We start from the raw sequence: 17514 nt of genomic DNA on the forward strand, positions 1-17514 counted from the left end.
AGACAAGTCACAGCAGGGTGAACCTACCTGCAAAATAAGCTTCAGTCCATGGCTGGGCATGGTGACTCTTGCCTGTAATCTCAGCACTTTGGGAGGCCAAGGCAGGTGGATCACTTGAGGCTGGGAGTTTGAGACCCAGGAGATGGAGGTTGCAGTGAGCCAAGATCATACATTGCACTGCACTTCAGCCTGGGTGACAGAGTGAGACTCTGTCTAAAAAAAAAAAAAAAAGGAAAAAGGCCAGGCACAGTGGCTCACGCCTGTAATCCCAGCACTTTGGGAGACCGAGGCGGGCGGATCATGAGGTCAGGAGATCGAGGCCAGCCTGGTTAACACGGTGAAACCCCGTCTCTACTAAAAAATACAAAAAAAGTAGCCAGGTGTGGTGGCAGGCACCTGTAGTCCCAGCTACTCGGGAGGCTGAGGCAGGAGAATGGCGTGAACCCGGGAGGTGGAGCTTGCAGTGAGCCGAGATCGCACCACTGCACTCCAGCCTGGGCGACAGAGCGAGACTCCGTCTCAAAAAAAAAAAAAAAAAAAAAAATTCAGTCCCATATACTTGGCCTGCTTAACCACACAAAATGCAGCAAAGATCGTTGTCCACATAAATTCTTCTAAATTGGCCTTGCTGGAACCTCTCACTGTGTTCCATCATAAAAGAAAATATTTTCTTATTGAAACTGTGCCAACATGCCGGGTGCGGTGGCTCACGCCTGTAATCCCAGCACTTTGGGAGGCCGAGGCGGGCGGATCACAAGGTCAGGAGATCGAGACCACGGTGAAACCCCGTCTCTACTAAAAATACAAAAAATTAGCCGGGCGCGGTTGTGGGCGCCTGTAGTCCCAGCTACTCGGGAGGCTGAGGCAGGAGAATGGCGTGAACCCGGGAGGCGGAGCTTGCAGTGAGCCGAGATCGCGCCACTGCACTCCAGCCTGGGCGACAGAGCGAGACTCCGTCTCAAAGAAAAAAAAAAAGAAACTGTGCCAACAAACACATTGACATATCAGAATTTTAGGAATCTCATACAATCCTAGAACATATATTAACAACTCATCTATATAAATTTAACCCTAAGGGCTGGGTGTGGTGGTTCATACCTATAATCCCAGCACTTTGGGAGGCTGAGGCGGGCAGACCACGAGGTCAGGAGTTCGAGACCAGCCTGCCCAATATGGTGAAACCCCATCTCTACTAAAAATACAAAAATTAGTCAGGCGTGGTGGCGTGCACCTGTAATCTTAGCTACTCGGGAGGCTGAGGCAGAAGAATCACTTGAACCTGGGAGGCAGAGGTTGCAGTGAGCCAAGATTGAGCCACTGCACTCCAGCCTGGGTGACAGAGCAAGACTCCGTCTCAAAAATAAAATATAACCCGAAGGAAGCTAAATACCACCGTGGATCTGACAATGTTTCCTGCCTAATTCCAACATAACAAGCCTAATATGTCTCTCTTGGATTTCAGGGAACCTAATATCCAAAAAAAGTTAGTTTGAGGTCAAAAAGACTGAATTTAGACCTTTAAACTGTGCTCCTGGAAATTTTGCCAATTATAAAAATTTTAAAACACTTGGAATCACAAAACATGATCACAGATCACAATAAAATAGTCATTTACGGCCGGGTGCAGTGGCTCATGCCTGTAATCCCAGCACTTTGGGAGGCCGAGGCAGACAGATCACCTGAGGTCAGGTGTTCAAGACCAGCCTGGGCAACACTGTAAAACCTCGTCTCTACTAAAAATACAGAAATTAGCTGGGTGTGGAGGCACGTGCCTATTAATCCCAGCTACTTGAGAGGCTGAGGCAGGAGAATCACTTGAACCTGGGAGGCAGAGGTTGCAGTGAACCGAGATTGGGCCACCGTACTCCAACCTGAGTGACAAGAATGATATTCTGTCTCAAAAAAAAAAAAGTCATTTATTTAGCCAAAATGATAAAACAAAAATGCTTACGTTTTAATAGGAGATGTAGTTTCTCAAACAATAAGACAGCATGAGACCAAACAAATCTGTCTCTCTCCACTCCATTTTTTCCCTCCAGTTTACTTAAAAGGTAAACAAAACTACTTTATCTCTTATTAATATTACACAAATTTTGTTCAAAAGAGAAAACCCAAATTTTACCTTTATATGGTGTATTTATTTATTTATTTATTTATTTATTTATTTATTTATTTTTTGAGACGGAGTCTCGCTGTGCTCCCAGGCTGGAGTGCAGTGGCGTGATCTCGGCTCACTGCAAACTCCGCCTCCCGGGTTCACGCCATTCTCCCGCCTCAGCCTCCCAAGTAGCTGAGACTACAGGCGCCCGCCACCAGGCCCGGCTAGTTTTTTTTTGTATTTTTAGTAGAGACGGGGTTTCACCATGTTAGCCAGGATAGTCTTGATCTCCTGACCTCGTGATCCACCCGCCTCGGCCTCCCAAAGTGCTGGGATTACAGGCTTGAGCCACCGCGCCCGGCCTATATGGTGTATTTATTAATGTTAAAGCCAATTTTGATAACACCTTATGAATAAATCTATCTAATTTTCATTGGCTTGACCACATGCCTTGGCTTCCCAAAGTTCTGGGATTACAGGCGTGAGCCCCCACGCCCAGCCTTAGTGATGATTTTTTGGATTTGACAACAAAAGCACAGATAACAAAAGCAAAAATAAGTGGAACTGCAACAGAGTAAAGAAGTTCTGCCAAGCAAAGGAAGCAATCAAGGAAATTAAAAGGCAACTTATGGATGGGAAGAAAATATTTGTAAGCCATATATCTGGTAAGGGGTTGATATCCAAAATATATAAAGAACTCATATAACTCAACAGGAACATAACAAATAACTCAATTTAAAAATGGGCAAATGGTCTGAATAGACATTCCTCAAAAGAAGACATACGAATGGCTAACAGGTGTATGAAAATATGCTCAACGTTATTAATCATCAGGGAAATGCAAATTAAAACCACAGTGAGATATGATTGTGCTGATCATTTCAGTGTATAGGTGTATCAAAGCATCACTTTTTGTTGTTGTTGTTTTGAGACGCAGCCTCGCTCTGTTGCCCAGGCTGGAGTGCAGTGGCGCGATCTCGGCTCACTGCAACCTCCGCCTCCCGGGTTCACGCCATTCTCCTGCCTCAGCCTCCCGAGTAGCTGGGACTGCAGGCTTCTGCCACCACACCCGGCTAGTTTTTTGTATTTTTAGTAAAGATGGGGTTTCACCATGTTAGCCAGGATGGTCTTGATCTCCTGACCTCATGATCTACCCGCGTCAGCCTCCCAAAGTGCTGGGATTACAGGCATGAGCCACCGCACCCAGCAAAGCATCACATTTTCACCTTAAATATGCACAATTTTTATTTGCCAGTGATGCCTAAATAAAACCGGGGAAAATATGGGAAATAATAAGAGTTGGCAGAATGAGAAACAACAGAAATTCTCACATATGGCTGGTGGAGATATTTTTTTTTCTTTTTCTTTCTTTTCTTTTCTTATTCCTTATTTTATTTTATTTTATTTTTGTGGAGACAGGGTCTTGCTGTGTTGCCCCGGCTGGAGTGGAGTGGCACCATCATAGCTCACTGCAGCCTCAAACTCCCAGGCTCAAGCTATCCTCCCTCCTCAGCCTCCTGAGCAGCTAGGACTACAAGCCCATGCCACCATGCCAGGCTATTTTTTTGTAATTTTTCGTAGAGATGAGGTTTTGCCATGTTGCCCAGGCTGGTCTTGAACTCCTGGCCTCAAGTGATCCTCCTGCCTCGGCCTCCCAAAGTATTGGAATTACAGGCATGAGCCATCGCATCCAGTCATGATTTCTTAATAAGAGTTTCTTTCCTCTAGCTTACTTTATTGTAAGAATACAGTATATAATATATGTAACATACAACATATGTAATAATCAACAGCTTATGTTATCAGCAAGACTTCTGGTTAACAGTCCCTGAGTTAGGTCTTTGGGGGGTCAAAAGTTGCATGTGGCCGTTCGACTGCTCAGGGATTGGTGCGCCTAAGACCCCACGTTGTTCAAATTTCAACTGTCTATGGAATAAAAACGTTTACGAAACATCTCACTTTGGCTGTTGTATGAAGAATGGCCTGTAGGGGGAGCCAGTGGCTACAGGGAGACAGGGTAGGAGGCTTTCTGCAGATAAGAGACTTAGACTCTGATAGATTAAATATGTAAATTAAAATCTTTAAAAGTATAGGAATAAAAGGTATAATTTCTGAACTCAAAAGAAAAAACTGGAATGAGAAAAAAAATCTGAAACAAAGCAAAGAAGGAGAGAACAGAAATACAGAAGAGGCAAATAATTCCTCCAAAAAATTCAAAATGTATGAAGAATTGCAGTTAATGCAGATAGTCCAAATCTGTGCTAGTCAATACCATGATATTCCATGTCAATAGCCATATTTTACTATACGGCGCTTGGAATGTGGATCTGAACTGAAATGTGCTGTTGTGGCCGGGCATGGTGGCTTATGCCTGTAATCCCAGCATTTTGAGAGGCCAAGGCGGGTGGACCACTTGAGGTCAGGAGTTTGAGACCAGCTTGGCCAACATGGTGAAATGCGGTCTCTACTAAAACTACAAAAATTAGCCAGGATATGGTGGCGGGCACCTGTAATCCCAGCTACTTGGGAGGCTGAGGCAGAAGAATCTCTTGAACCTGGGAGGTGGAGGTTGCAGTGAGCCGAGATGGAGCCACTGCACTCCAGCCTGGGTGACAGAGTGAGACTCCATCTCAAACAAACAAACAACAACAATAACAACAAACAAACAAAAAAACACATTAAGAAATGCTTATGGGCCAGGAGTGGTGGCTCATGCCTGTAATCCCAGCTCTTTGGGAGGCTGGGACAGGTGGATCACTTGAGGTCAGGAGTTTGAGACAAGTCTGACCAACATGGTGAAACCCCATCTCTACTAAAAATACAAAATTAGCCTGGTGTGGTGGCAGATGCCTGTAATCCCAGCTACTCGGGAGGCTGAGGCAGGGGAATCGCTTGAACCCAGGAGGTGTAGGTTGCAGTGAGCCGAGATGGCAGCATTGTACTCCATCCAGGGCAACAGAGCAAGACTCCACCTCAAAAAAAAAAAAACAAAAAAAAGAAAGAAAGAAAAAGAAAAAAGAAACACTTAGGGATCTGGTAGGAATGTAAATGGGACAGCTGCTATGGAAAACAGTATGGCACTTCCTCCCAACATAAGAACATAATTACTATGATCCAGCAATTCTACTTCTATGTATATACCCAACAGAATTGAGAGCAGGGATGAGAACACATATTGTTACATCTGTGGCCATAGGAGCAGTATTCACAGTAACCAAGATATAGAAACAACCCAAGTGTCTACTGATGGATGAATGGATAAACAAAATGTGGTATATCCATACAATGGAATATTATTCAGCCCTGAAGAGGAATGAAGTTTTAATATATCCTACAACATGGATGAAACTTGAAGACATTTTTCTAAGTGAAATGAGCCAGCCACAAAAGGGCAAATACTGTTATGATTCTACTTATATAAATAAATCATGGAGCAAATTTATAGAGACAGAAAGGAGAAAGGTGGGTGTCAGGGGCTGGGGAGGACAGAATGGGGAGTGAGTGTGAGTGTTTAATGAGTACAGAGTTTCAGTTTTATAAGAGAAAAAACGTTCTGGAAATGGACGGTGGTAATGGTTGCATAACAATGTGAATATACTTCATATCAGCGAAGTGTACACTTAAAATTGTTAAAATAGTACATTTTTGTATTTTTAGTAGAGACAGGGTTTCGCCATGTTGGCCAGGCTGGTCTCGAACTCCTGACCTCAGGCGATCCACCCACCTCGGCCTCCCAAAGTGCTGGGATTACAGGTAAATTTTATCTTATATATGTTACCGTAATTAAAAATAGATGCATTTTAAAATGCTTAGGGAATATTTAGAAAAATTGGCCTTATACTGGGTGATAAATCACATCTCTACCAAAGGAATTGATATCATATAGGCTCTCTAAGTTACTCATGGAGGATCAGAGGAAGAATAAAAATGTAATTACGACAATATCTAGGATCTTAATTTATTTTTATTTTTTGTTTTTTTGAGACAGAGTCTTGCTATGTGGCCCAGGCTGGAGTGCAATGGTGCAATCTCAGCTCACTGCAACCTCACCTCCTGGGTTTAAGTGATTCTCCTGCTTCAGCCTCCTGAGTAGCTGGGATACAGGCACCCACCACCACGCCTGAATAATTTTTGTATTTTTAGTAGAGACAGGGATTCTCCATGTTGGCCAGGCTGGTCTTGAACTCCTGACCTCAGGTGATCTGCCTGCCTTGGCCTCCCAAAGTGCTGGGATTACAGGCGTGAGCAACCTCTGCCTCCTGGATTCAAGCGATTTCCTGCCTCAGCCTATGGAGTACTGGGATTACAGGAGTCCACCACTATGCCCGACTAATTTTTGTATTTTTAGTAGAGATGGGGTTTCACTATGTTGGCCAGGTTGGTCTCGAACTCCTAACTGCAAGTGATCTGCCTCCCTCGGCCTTCCAAATTGCTGGGATTACAGGTGAGCCACTGCACCCGGCCTTAAAAATAATTTTAAATTAAATTTTATTTATTTTTTGAGACAAGGTCTTTCTTTGTTGCCCAGGCTGGAGTGCAGTGGTGTGATCATAGCTCACTTCAGTCTCAACTTCCCTAGGCTCAGGTGATCCTCCACTCTAGCCTCTTGAGTAGCTGGGACCACAGGTGGGTGCCACCATGTCAGGCTAAGTTTTTAGTTTTAGTTTTTGTAGAGACAAGGTCTCGTTATGTTGCCCAGGCTGCTCTTGAACTCCTGGGCTCAAGCAGTTCACCCGCCTCTGCCTCCCAAAGTGCTGGGATTACAGGCGGGTGCCACCATGCCTAGCTAGTGGCTGTTATTTATTGAGCACCTAGTTTGTGCCAAGAACTGCTAAACTAAGCACTTGTGGGCCAGGTGCGGTCGCTCATGCCTGTAATCCCAGCACTTTGAGAGGCCAAGGCGGACTGATATCTGAGGTTGGGAGTTCGAGACCAACCTGACCAACATGGAGAAACCCCGTTTGTACTAAAAATACAAAAAATTAGCCTGGCGTGGTGGCACATGCCTGTAATCCCAGCTACTCAGGAGGCGGAGGCAGGAGAATCACTTGAACCCGGGAGGTGGAGGTTGCGGTGAGCCGAGATCCCATCACTGCACTCCAGCCTGGGCAACAAGAGCGAAACTCAGTCTTGAAAAACAACAACAACAACAACAACAAAACTAAACACTTGTGCTGTCTTAACCATACCCGAGTAGTAGGGGGAAATATTATGAGGTATGACATAATGGGGATGCTTTTATTCCTTTTTACAGGTAAGGAAACTGAGGCACAGCAAGGTTAAGTCAGCCGCTTAAGGTCACCCAACCAGTAATTGAGAGAGTGGAGATTTGGATCAGAAGGAAGAATGGAAAAAAAAAAAAAATCTTAAATTATTTCAAAATCATTATCCTTCCATGCAGGATCTCTTTGAATCTTCCCAGTAACTTAGTGAGGAATGAGCTATTTTCTTTTTCTGTATTGTACAGCTGGGGAAACTGAGGCTCAGTGAGGTGAAGAGACTTGACCAGAGTGATATAGGAGCCCCCAAACTGTGGCAATTCAGTTTTCAGGGCCAAGTTTTAGTGAGAGTATCCTGAAGTGGGGCGAGGGCGGGGTAAAGAGGAACATGGAGAAGAAAGCATGGAAGGGCCGGGCACAGTGGCTCATGCCTGTAATCCCAGAACTTTGGGAGGCCAAGGCAGGTGGATCACTTGAGGTCAGGAGTTCAAGACCAGCCTGGCCAATATGACAAAAACCCATCTCTACCAGAAATACAAAAATTAGCCAGACGTGGTGCTGAGCACCTGTAATCCCAGCTACTCGGGAGACTGAGGCAGGAGAATCACTTGAACCTGGGAGGCAGGGATTGCAATGAGCCAAGATTGCACCACTCACTCCCGCCTGGGCGACAGAAACTCTATCTAAAAATAAATAAATAAATAAAGCAAACAGCTGGGCACAGCGGCTCACTCCTGTAATCCCAGTACTTTGGGAGGCCGAGGCGGGCGGCTCACCTGAGGTTGGGAGCTGGAGACCAGCCTGACCAACATGGAGAAACCTCATCTCTACTAAAAATACAAAACGAGCCGGGTGTGGTGGCGAGTGCCTGTAATCCCAGCTACTCGGGAGGCTGAGGCAGGAGAATCACTTGAATCTGGGAGACAAAGGTTGCAGTGAGCCAAGATTGCATCACTGCACTCCAGCCTGGGTGACAGAGAGAAACTATCTAAAAAAAAAAAAAAAAATTAAAACAAACAAACAAAAACAACAACAACAACAAAGAAATGGTGGGAAATGAAGGGAAGCAGGTGCAAAGGGCTGGATTTGAAGTCCTGGGATGATACGCCCAAAGGCTCAAAACCCTTCTGCAAACCCTCATCTGAGGTCACCCAGGACCTATGGCGAGGGGCCCACCTGCACAGAAAGACACTCATTTGGATGTCATGAACATCATGAACATAACACTGTGAAGCAGGCTATGTGCCCATCAGTAGGAGAGCAGATAATAAAATGGGGTCTATGCATAGGCTGGTACCAGCCCATATATCTAGCCAGAAGATATAGGTGAGTGGTTTAGGGCACGGGCTCTGAAGCCAGAAAGATCTGCCACTTCCTAGATGAAGAACCTTGCACTAGTTACCTCACCCCCTCGTGTCCCCGTTTCCTCATCTGTAGTTAGGGGACAATCAGAGTATCAGCATCGTGGGGTGATGGTGAGATGATCTGGGTTAAGCACTGAGCATACGGAAGTGACTCAGTAGATAAGGTGTCAGCAAACTTTTCCTGTGGATAAGACCAATGGAAACCCCTAAAATCGCTTTCCTTGTCACCTCTCACTGACCAAGACAGTAAATCAAATGCAAGGTTGGGCTGGGCACGGTGGCTCACACCTATAATCCCAGCACTTTGGGAGGCCGAGGCGGGTGGATCACATTGAGGCCAGGAATTCAAGACCATCCTGGCCAACATGGTGAAACCCCATCTCTACTAAAAATACAAAAATTAGCGGGGCGTGGCGGCACGTGCCTGTGGTCCCAGTCACTAGGGAGGCTGAGGCAGGAGGGTCACTTGAACCCGGAAGCCGGAGGCTGCAGTGAGCTAAGACTGTGCCACTGCACTCCAGCCTGTGCTACAGAGACTCTGTCTCAAAAAAAGCAAAAGCAAAAACACCAACACAAGCAAAAACAAAAACAAAAACATGAACAAATGCAAGGTTGCATCACAGTGGAATAGCAGAGATTAATGTCGCCCTTAAACGCCTAAAGACATGGTGAGCAAGTTCTCAGATCCCTCAGGATGAGGATCTAGGTGACCCCACCAGGTGAGCCACCTACACTAACAGAAGGGCCCCTGAAGATGAAGGGACTTTAGAAGGGACAGTGGGAGAGGGGGAGGGTGAACACTCACAGGGGCTCCTAGATTCCACTCCCGCAGTGTAGACTGTGGCTTCATTTTCTGACTGGCATAGAGACCAAGAATGCTAAGTAGCTGTTCTCAAATGCAGTCAGTCTCTTTTTTTTTTTTTTAAGACGGAGTCTCGCTCTGTCGCCCAGGCTGGAGTGCAGTGGCGCAATCTTGGCTGCAGTGAGTCTCTATAAAACAAATGAATCCGGGCCGGGCACGGTGGATCATACCTGTAATCTCAGCACTTTGGGAGGCCTGGTTGGGCGAATCACCTGAGGCCGGGAGTTGGAGACCAGCCTGGCCGACATGGTGAAACCCCATCTCTACTAAAAATACACAAAATTAGCTGGATGTGATGATGGGCGCCTATAATTCCAGCTACTCAGGAGGCTGAGACAGGAGAGTCGTCTGAACCCGGGAGGAGGAGGTTGCAGCGAGCTGAGATTGTGACACTGCACTCCAGCGAAAAAACAAACGAACAAGCACACACACACACGAATCTGCGTGGCATAAAGGGTGGGCTATGGTGGATGCTGTGGTGTGCTACCCAATCCCCACTATTTTCCTATTGCTATCATAACAAATTACCACACACTTAATGGCTTAAAACAACACAAATTGGTTGGGTACAATGGCTCACGTTTGCAGTTCCAGCACTTTGGGAGGCCAAGGTGGGAGTGTAGTGAGAAGCCAGGAGTTTGAGACCATCCTGGGCAACATAGTAATACCCCATCTCTACAAAAAATAAAAAATAAAAAAAATAGCCAGGCATGGTGGTGCATGCCTGTAGCCCCAGCGCTTTGAGAAGCCAAGGTGGGAGGATCACTTGAGCCAGGAGTTCAAGACCAGCCAGGGCAACATAGCGTGACTCTGACTCTACAAAAAATTAAAAAAATTAGTCAGGTGCAGTGGCATGGACCTGTAGTCCCAGCAACTTGGGAGGCTGAGGCAGGAGGATCATTTGAGTCCAAGAGTTTGAGGCTGCAGTGAGCTATGGTCACACCACTGTACTCCAGCCTGGCTGACAGCCTGTCTCTTAATAAAAACAACACTGCAAGTCTATTGTCCTACAGTTCTGGAGCCCAGAGTCCAAAATCAGTTTCACCCGGCTTCTCCCTGTGATTTTTAAAAATTTTATTTGTCACCCAGGCTGCTGGAGTGCAGTGGTCTGATCATAGCTCACTACAGGCTCCAACCCCTGGGCTCAAGCAGTCCTCCTGCCTCGGACTCCCAAAGTGCTGGGATTACAGACATGAGCCACCACGCCCTGCCCTCCCTGTGTCTTTATAGGATGGTCCCTTTGTCTGTGTCCCTGTTCTAATCTCCTCCTCTTATAGAGACCCTAGTCTTATTGAATTGGAGCTCACCTTAAGGGCCTCGTTTTAAGTTAATTACCTTTTCAAAGATAGAATCTTCAAATACAGTCAAATTCTGAGGTGCTGGGGGTGAGGACTTCAGTGTGTAAATTTCGGGGGAACACAGTGCAGCCCATAACATGGAGGAAAGTTCCTATACCCTGCTTTTTAGGTAGAGATCTAGAAACATGGAAAGTTCCCCGGGGGAGTTTTAGAGGAACCCAAAGATAGAATGGGCTTGGACTCTGCTCCCCACAACAGAGACCAGAGAAGCGACTGGTCTGCAAAAAAAGGAAGTGACTTAATAGTGGCTTTGGGCATTTGAAGCCACAGAAAGCCTCAAAGAGTTTCCTGTGCCTCAACTCAGCTGAAAATCGGCCTCACGAGAAAGGTATAGGAGAAGAGAAAGTGCTGCCTGTCTTTCTTTCTTTCTTTCTTTCTTTCTTTCTTTCTTTCTTTCTTTCTTTCTTTCTTTCTTTCTTTCTTTCTTTCTTTCTTTCTTTCTTTCTTTCTCTTTCTTTCTTCCTTCCTTCCTTCCTTCCTTCCTTCCTTCCTTTCCTTTCCTTCTTTCTTTCCTTCTTCCTTCCTTCCCTCCTTCCTTCCCCCTCCCTCCCTCCCTCCCTTCCTTCCTTCCTTCCTTCCCCCTCTCTCTCTCTCTTTCTTTCTTCTTTTTTTCTTTTTTTTTTGAGACAGAGTCCCACTCTGTCACCCAGGCTGGAGTGCAGTGGCATGATCTCGGCTCACTGCCACCTCTGCCTCTTGGGTTCAAGCGATTCTCCTGCCTTAGCCTCCTGAGTAGCTGGGACTACAGGCATGCACAACCACGCCCAGCTAATTTTTGTATTTGTAATAGAGGCGGGGTTTCACCGTGTTAGCCAGGATGGTCTCGATCTCTTGACCTCGTGATCCGCCCGCCTCAGCCTCTCAAAGTGCTGGGATTACAGGCGTGAGGCACCATGCCCAGCCAAGGCGCTGCCTTTCTAAGCAACAAGGACAAGAAAGAAGGTCTGATAGGCCAGGAGCAGACGGATGGTGGACGCTTTATGGACATGCATTTTGAGAATGAGTCTCTTCCTCACTCTTAATGCCTCCGCACTTCCAAAGCCTCCTGGAACTTTGAAAGTCTTGGGAAAACAGGATGTAGGAAGAGATGGTTTCTGAGGGACTGATGGCAGGTTCTCGGCATTCTGGTACAAAGGGGTCTTGAAATATAAATAACGTTACATTAATGAAAAAAGAAAGTTAACTTTGCACTCCTTGTGGATTGAGATTTAATTTTTTTTTTTTTTTTTTTTTGAGACAGGGTCTCGCTTTGTCACCCAGGCTGGAGTGCAGTGGCACGATCTCAGCTCACTGCAACCTCCGTGTCCCAGGCTCAATGGATCCTCCCGCCTCAGCTCCCCAAGTAGCTGGGACCACAGGCGTGTGCCACCATGCCCAACTAATTTTTGTAGAGATGGAGGTTTCGCCATGTTGGCCAGGCTGGTCTCGAACTCCTAATCTCAGGTGATCCACCCGCCTCAACCTCCCAAAGGCTGGGATTACAGGCGTGAGCCACCATGCCCAGACCAGATTGAGATTTATATAAACTGCTTTTGTGCCTTAGTATGAGTTCCCATAAAGGTAGACCCTGGGAAAAAAACGTAGGGGCAAAAGGTTTATTAGCTAGCTATTGCTGTGTAAGAAATTAAATTATCACGAACCTGGCAGCTTAAAGCGACACACCTTTATCATTACCTCAGTGTCCTCAGTCAGAAGTCCAGGTACAGGCTCACGTCTGCAATCCCAGCACTTTGGGAGGCCAAGGTGGGCGGATCACCTGAGGTCAGGAGTTCGAGACCAGACTGACCGACATGATGAAATTCATTCTGTACTAAAAATACAAAAATTAGCTGGGCGTGGTGGCAGGCGCCTTTAGTCCCAGCTACTTGGGAGGCTGAGGCAGGAGAATCACTTGAACCCAGGAGGTGGAGGTTGCAGTGAGCCAAGACCATGCCATAGCACTCCAGCCTGGGTGACAGAGTGAAACTCTGTCTCAAAAAAAAAAAAAAAAAAAAGAAAAGAAAAGGCAGAAAAATGAATTATTCCCTAGAACTCCCAGAAAACAATACAACTCTACTGATACTTTAATTTTAGCCTCATAAGACTCATTTTGGACTTCTGGCCTCCAGACCTGTAAGAAAATAAAACAGTGTTGTTTTAAGCCACTAAGTTTGTGATAATGTGTTTCAGCAGCAACAGGGAACTAATATAACGATGAACTCTCATTTTTCTTAAAACTTTTGGTCGTGTCAGGCTGTTATATATTTTCTCACCTTTGATGGAGAAGTGACTTAACCTCTCTGTACCTGGATGTCCCCATCTGTGAAACAGGAGTCAAAATAGTCCCTCCCTGCAACGTTATTGTGATAATTAAATAAGTTAAAGTGAATGAATAGCACTCCTCATGGTGCACAGTGAGTACTCCAGAAATGTGAAGTATAATTAACATTACTATTACTTAAAAACAACAGCATGAGTATGATGATGAAAGACCACTGGCCTTCAGCCTCTGTGAGAGGCAACTGGGAGTGGTGGGGACTGTGGTAAGCTGATGAGGCCTTGCCATATTCAAAGGAGACAGCCACTATCCAACCTGGGCTGTTGTCACAGCTTCCACCTCCCCAAGAAAACCCAGAAATCTGGATTTGTCCATCTCCATGTACAAAATTTTCTTTCTTTAATTAATTAATTTATTTATTTGAGATGGAGTCTTGCTCTGTCTCCCTGTCTGGAGTGCAGTGGTGCGATCTTGGCTTATGGCAACCTCCACCTCCTGGTTCAAGCAATCCTCTTGTCTCAGCCTCCTGAGTAGCTGGGACTACAGTCACATACCAACAGGCCTGGCTTGTGGGTGAAACACCAATAGGGTTTCACCATATTGATTAGGCTGATCTTGAACTCCTGACCTCAGGGGATCCACCTGCTTCAGCCTCCCAAAGTGCTGGGATTACAGGCGTGAGCCACCCATGTGCAAAATGTTCAAATGTTTACATACTGGCTCCCAATTCCCGTTTGAAAAATACACTAGATGTGGCCTGTGAGTGTGAGGCCACTTTTGATGTAATAACTGAAAAGAATCAGAAATTTAAATGTGCACATGATTATAACATGCTTACCAAAAGAATAGCTACTAAGGATTCAAGAGCTCACTGTGGGCCAAGCTCTGTAAAAGTACCTAAGGGTTCAAGCCATGTAATCTCACAATAACCAGGGTAAGGTAGAGGCCACTTTTCATCCTCTTTTACAGATGAGGAAACTGAGGCCTATAGCTGCCAAGGATGAATACTAAGGTCACCCATCTGGGAAGTGACAGAGTGGGGATTTGACCTCAGGGGATCTGGCTTGTAAAGGAAAATAAAAAATATCAGAACCCTCAATCTCTTTGTGCAAAAGGGAAGGCTGAGCTTGGAGGCTGAGTTATTGTCACACCCTTATCCAATGAATAGCGCTGTCACTGGTTTCATGTATCAACTATATCCCCCCAGCCCCAAAAGTAAAAGGCCGCAGGTATCTATGAAGGGCTAATCCCCACAGATCTTTCCTCAGGAAATTCTTTGCTGGCTTCCTGTAAACAACAATGTCAAAATGTTAACCATAGGTCTGTAATCTAAAGCTAAAGTCTGTTCCATTTCACAGTGACAATGTCGATTACAAGCTTATCTTCCCAGGTGAAGAGCACAGACAAGGCAAGATTAGTCATTCCTCCCTTCCTCTTCAAACATTCACCTTATCTTATGTAAAATGTAGATTTACTGGGTACTAACTAAAGTCTCACAAGAATGTAAGGGTTTGCCTTACTGTCTTTTTAAGGAAATGTGTAGGCCGGGCGCGGTGGCTGATGCCTGTGTTCCCAGCACTTTGGGAGGCCGAGGTGGGTGGATCATCTGAGGTCAGGAGTTTGAGACCAGCCTGGCCCCCATGGCAAAACCTCGTCTCTACTAAAAATACAAAAATTAACCGGGCATGGTGGCGGGCGCCTGTCATCCCAGCTACTCGGGAGGCTGAGGCAGGAGAATCACTTGAACCCAGGGGGTGGAGTTTGCAGTGAGCTGAGATCATACCACTTCACTCCAGCCTGGGCAAAAAAGCAAAACTCCGCCTCAAAAAAAAAAAAAAAAAAAGAAAAAATGTGTAAATACGAAACCTCCTGAAACTTCTCTGGAAAACAGTCACAGAGGCATCTGTGGCTGGTGATTTTCTCAGATGGGTGCTCAAGCTGGCTAAGAAAACCTTGGTGAATTGACTCTTGCCTCTGCCTCACATTCTGGTCATCGGACCAGTATGAGAACGAGCCTGATTCTCTACAACGATGCATCTCAAGTGTTCAAATGCCGTGCCATTCAGCAGGAGGAACATAGCATCCTACTATGAGACTAATAATATGTTTTCTCGGCCGGGCATGGTGGCTCACTCCTGTAATCCCAGCACTTTGGGAGACCGAGGCAGGTGGATCACCTGAGGTCAGGAGTTCAAGACCAGCCTGGTGAACATGTTGAAACCCCATCTCTAACAAAACTACCAAAAAAAAAAAAAAAAAAGAAAAATAGCTGGACATGGTGGTGTGCACCTGTAATCCCAGCTACTCAGGAGGCTGAGGCAGGGGTATTGCTTGAATCTGGGAGGCCTAGGTTGCAGTGAGCCGAGATCTCGCCACTGCACTCCAGCCTGGGTGACAGAGCCAGACTGAGTCTCAAAATAATAATAATAATTTGTTTTCTCATCATGGCTTTTTCACTTCTACCACCTCTTGGTCTTGGCAAGAGATGAAGAGCGGGGAGGATTTCCTGCCCAGGGGGTGGGGGTAGGGTGAGGACGGTGGACTTCAGGTCCTGAGGAAGAGCTGATGGTGGTGGCGGGTTGGAGGGTGCAGTGAGGATGCAATCTGAAAAGATGCTGGAGCCCAGGAGGCGAGAAGCGGAAATGAGGTAGATAAACTTCTCAGAAGTCAAAAGTGGGTTAGCAGCCTGGTATAGGAGGTCTCTGTTCCTATACTTTACTGAAGGTCAAGTATGGGTGTAAGGTCTCTTGTCGCACCAGTCTTTGTGGGGTTTTTCCTTGGTCGCCTCTCATCTTTTCCTCCCCTCCCTGACTTTCCTTCCCCTCCTCTCTTTCCCCTCCATCGCCTTCCACCCCCACTCTTCCTCTGACTCTCCCCCTTCTTTCCCTCTCCATCCTCCTCCTCCCTCCTTCCACCTCCTCTTTCTTCATCTGCCCTTCCCCATCTCTCTCCATCCTCTTCCTCACCCATGTCTCCTTCTTCCTCTTTCTCCTGCTCCTTCAGGTTGAGAGACCCCTCCCAGAATGATTTTTTGGAGGCTAAACTTAGCAAGAGGTTCCATCCCCAGGCGGAAGCTGGTAGCTGCTGGTGACTTTTATCAATACATGCTCTCCACACCTTGGTTTCCTCCTCAAAGCCACAGAAACAGAAAGACCATGATGAGAGTGAAGGAAACTCCAGCAGGGGCTGGGGCCAGGTACTGGGGGCTCTCCTACCTCCCACCAGCCCAGCAAGGGCAGGGAGGCAGGAAACTGCCCTGAATCCACTGCTCACCCTTGGCAGAGGTAAAGAGCATCCCTGCCTCTCTCGGACCACAGTTCTGCATCTAAAATGTGCAGACAGTAACAGCTCCTGCCTGAAGCCAAAGGATGTATATAAATGTATAACTCACACAAGATGCCTAGGCCTTGAATATGCCGGGCGCAGTGGCTCAAGCCTGTAATCCCAGCACTTTGGGAAGCTGAGGGGGTGGATCACCTGAGGTTGAGAGTTCGAGACCAGCCTGGCCAACATGATGAAACCCTGTCTCTACTAAAAATACAAAAAAAAAAAAAAAAATTAGCCGGTTGTGGTGGGCGCCTGTAATCCCAGCTACTCGGGAGGCTGAGGCAGGAAAATCATTTGAACCCAGGAGGCAGAGGTTGCAGTGACCCGAGATCACACCATTGCACTCCAGCCTGGGAGACAGAGGGAGACTCAGCCTCAAAAAAAAAAAAAAAAAGAAATTCGTTTATGTTTCATACATACCTTATACACATAGACTGAAGATAATTTCATACAATAGTTTTAATAATTTTGTGCATGACACAAAGTTGGTGTACACTGAACCGTTTGAAAGCAAAGGTCACTGTCTCAGCCACCCATGTGGACAATCTGTGGTTGCTTGGCATCGTCATCATTCCTTTTATTTATTTATTATTTGTATTTTTTTTTTTTTTGAGACAGAGTCATGCTCTGTTGCCCAGGCTAGAGTGCAATGGCGCGATCTCAGCTCACTGCAACCTCCACCTCCTGGATTCAAGCGATTCTCCTGCCTTAGCCTCCCAAGTAGCTGGGATTACAGGCGCACGCCACCATGCCCAGCTGATTTTGTATTTTAGTAGGAAAGGGGTTTCACCATGTTGGCCCGGCTGGTCTCAAACTCCTGACCTCAGGTGATCCACACCCGCCCCTCGGCTGGAATCCCAAAGTGCTGGTGTTGTAACCGAACGAGTTATAGAGAAACGCCACACTCTTAGACTAATTCAGGAGTCCTTTATTAGCTGGCGGCGACCAAGAGACGGCTAGCACTCAAAATTCTCTCAGCCCTGAAGAAGGGGCTAGGTTTCTTTTTATACCTTGGTTTAGAAGGGGAGG

This window comes from Theropithecus gelada, chromosome 19 (genome assembly GCF_003255815.1).
Source record: "Theropithecus gelada isolate Dixy chromosome 19, Tgel_1.0, whole genome shotgun sequence".
In the NCBI taxonomy this organism is placed as follows: Eukaryota; Metazoa; Chordata; class Mammalia; order Primates; family Cercopithecidae; genus Theropithecus; species Theropithecus gelada.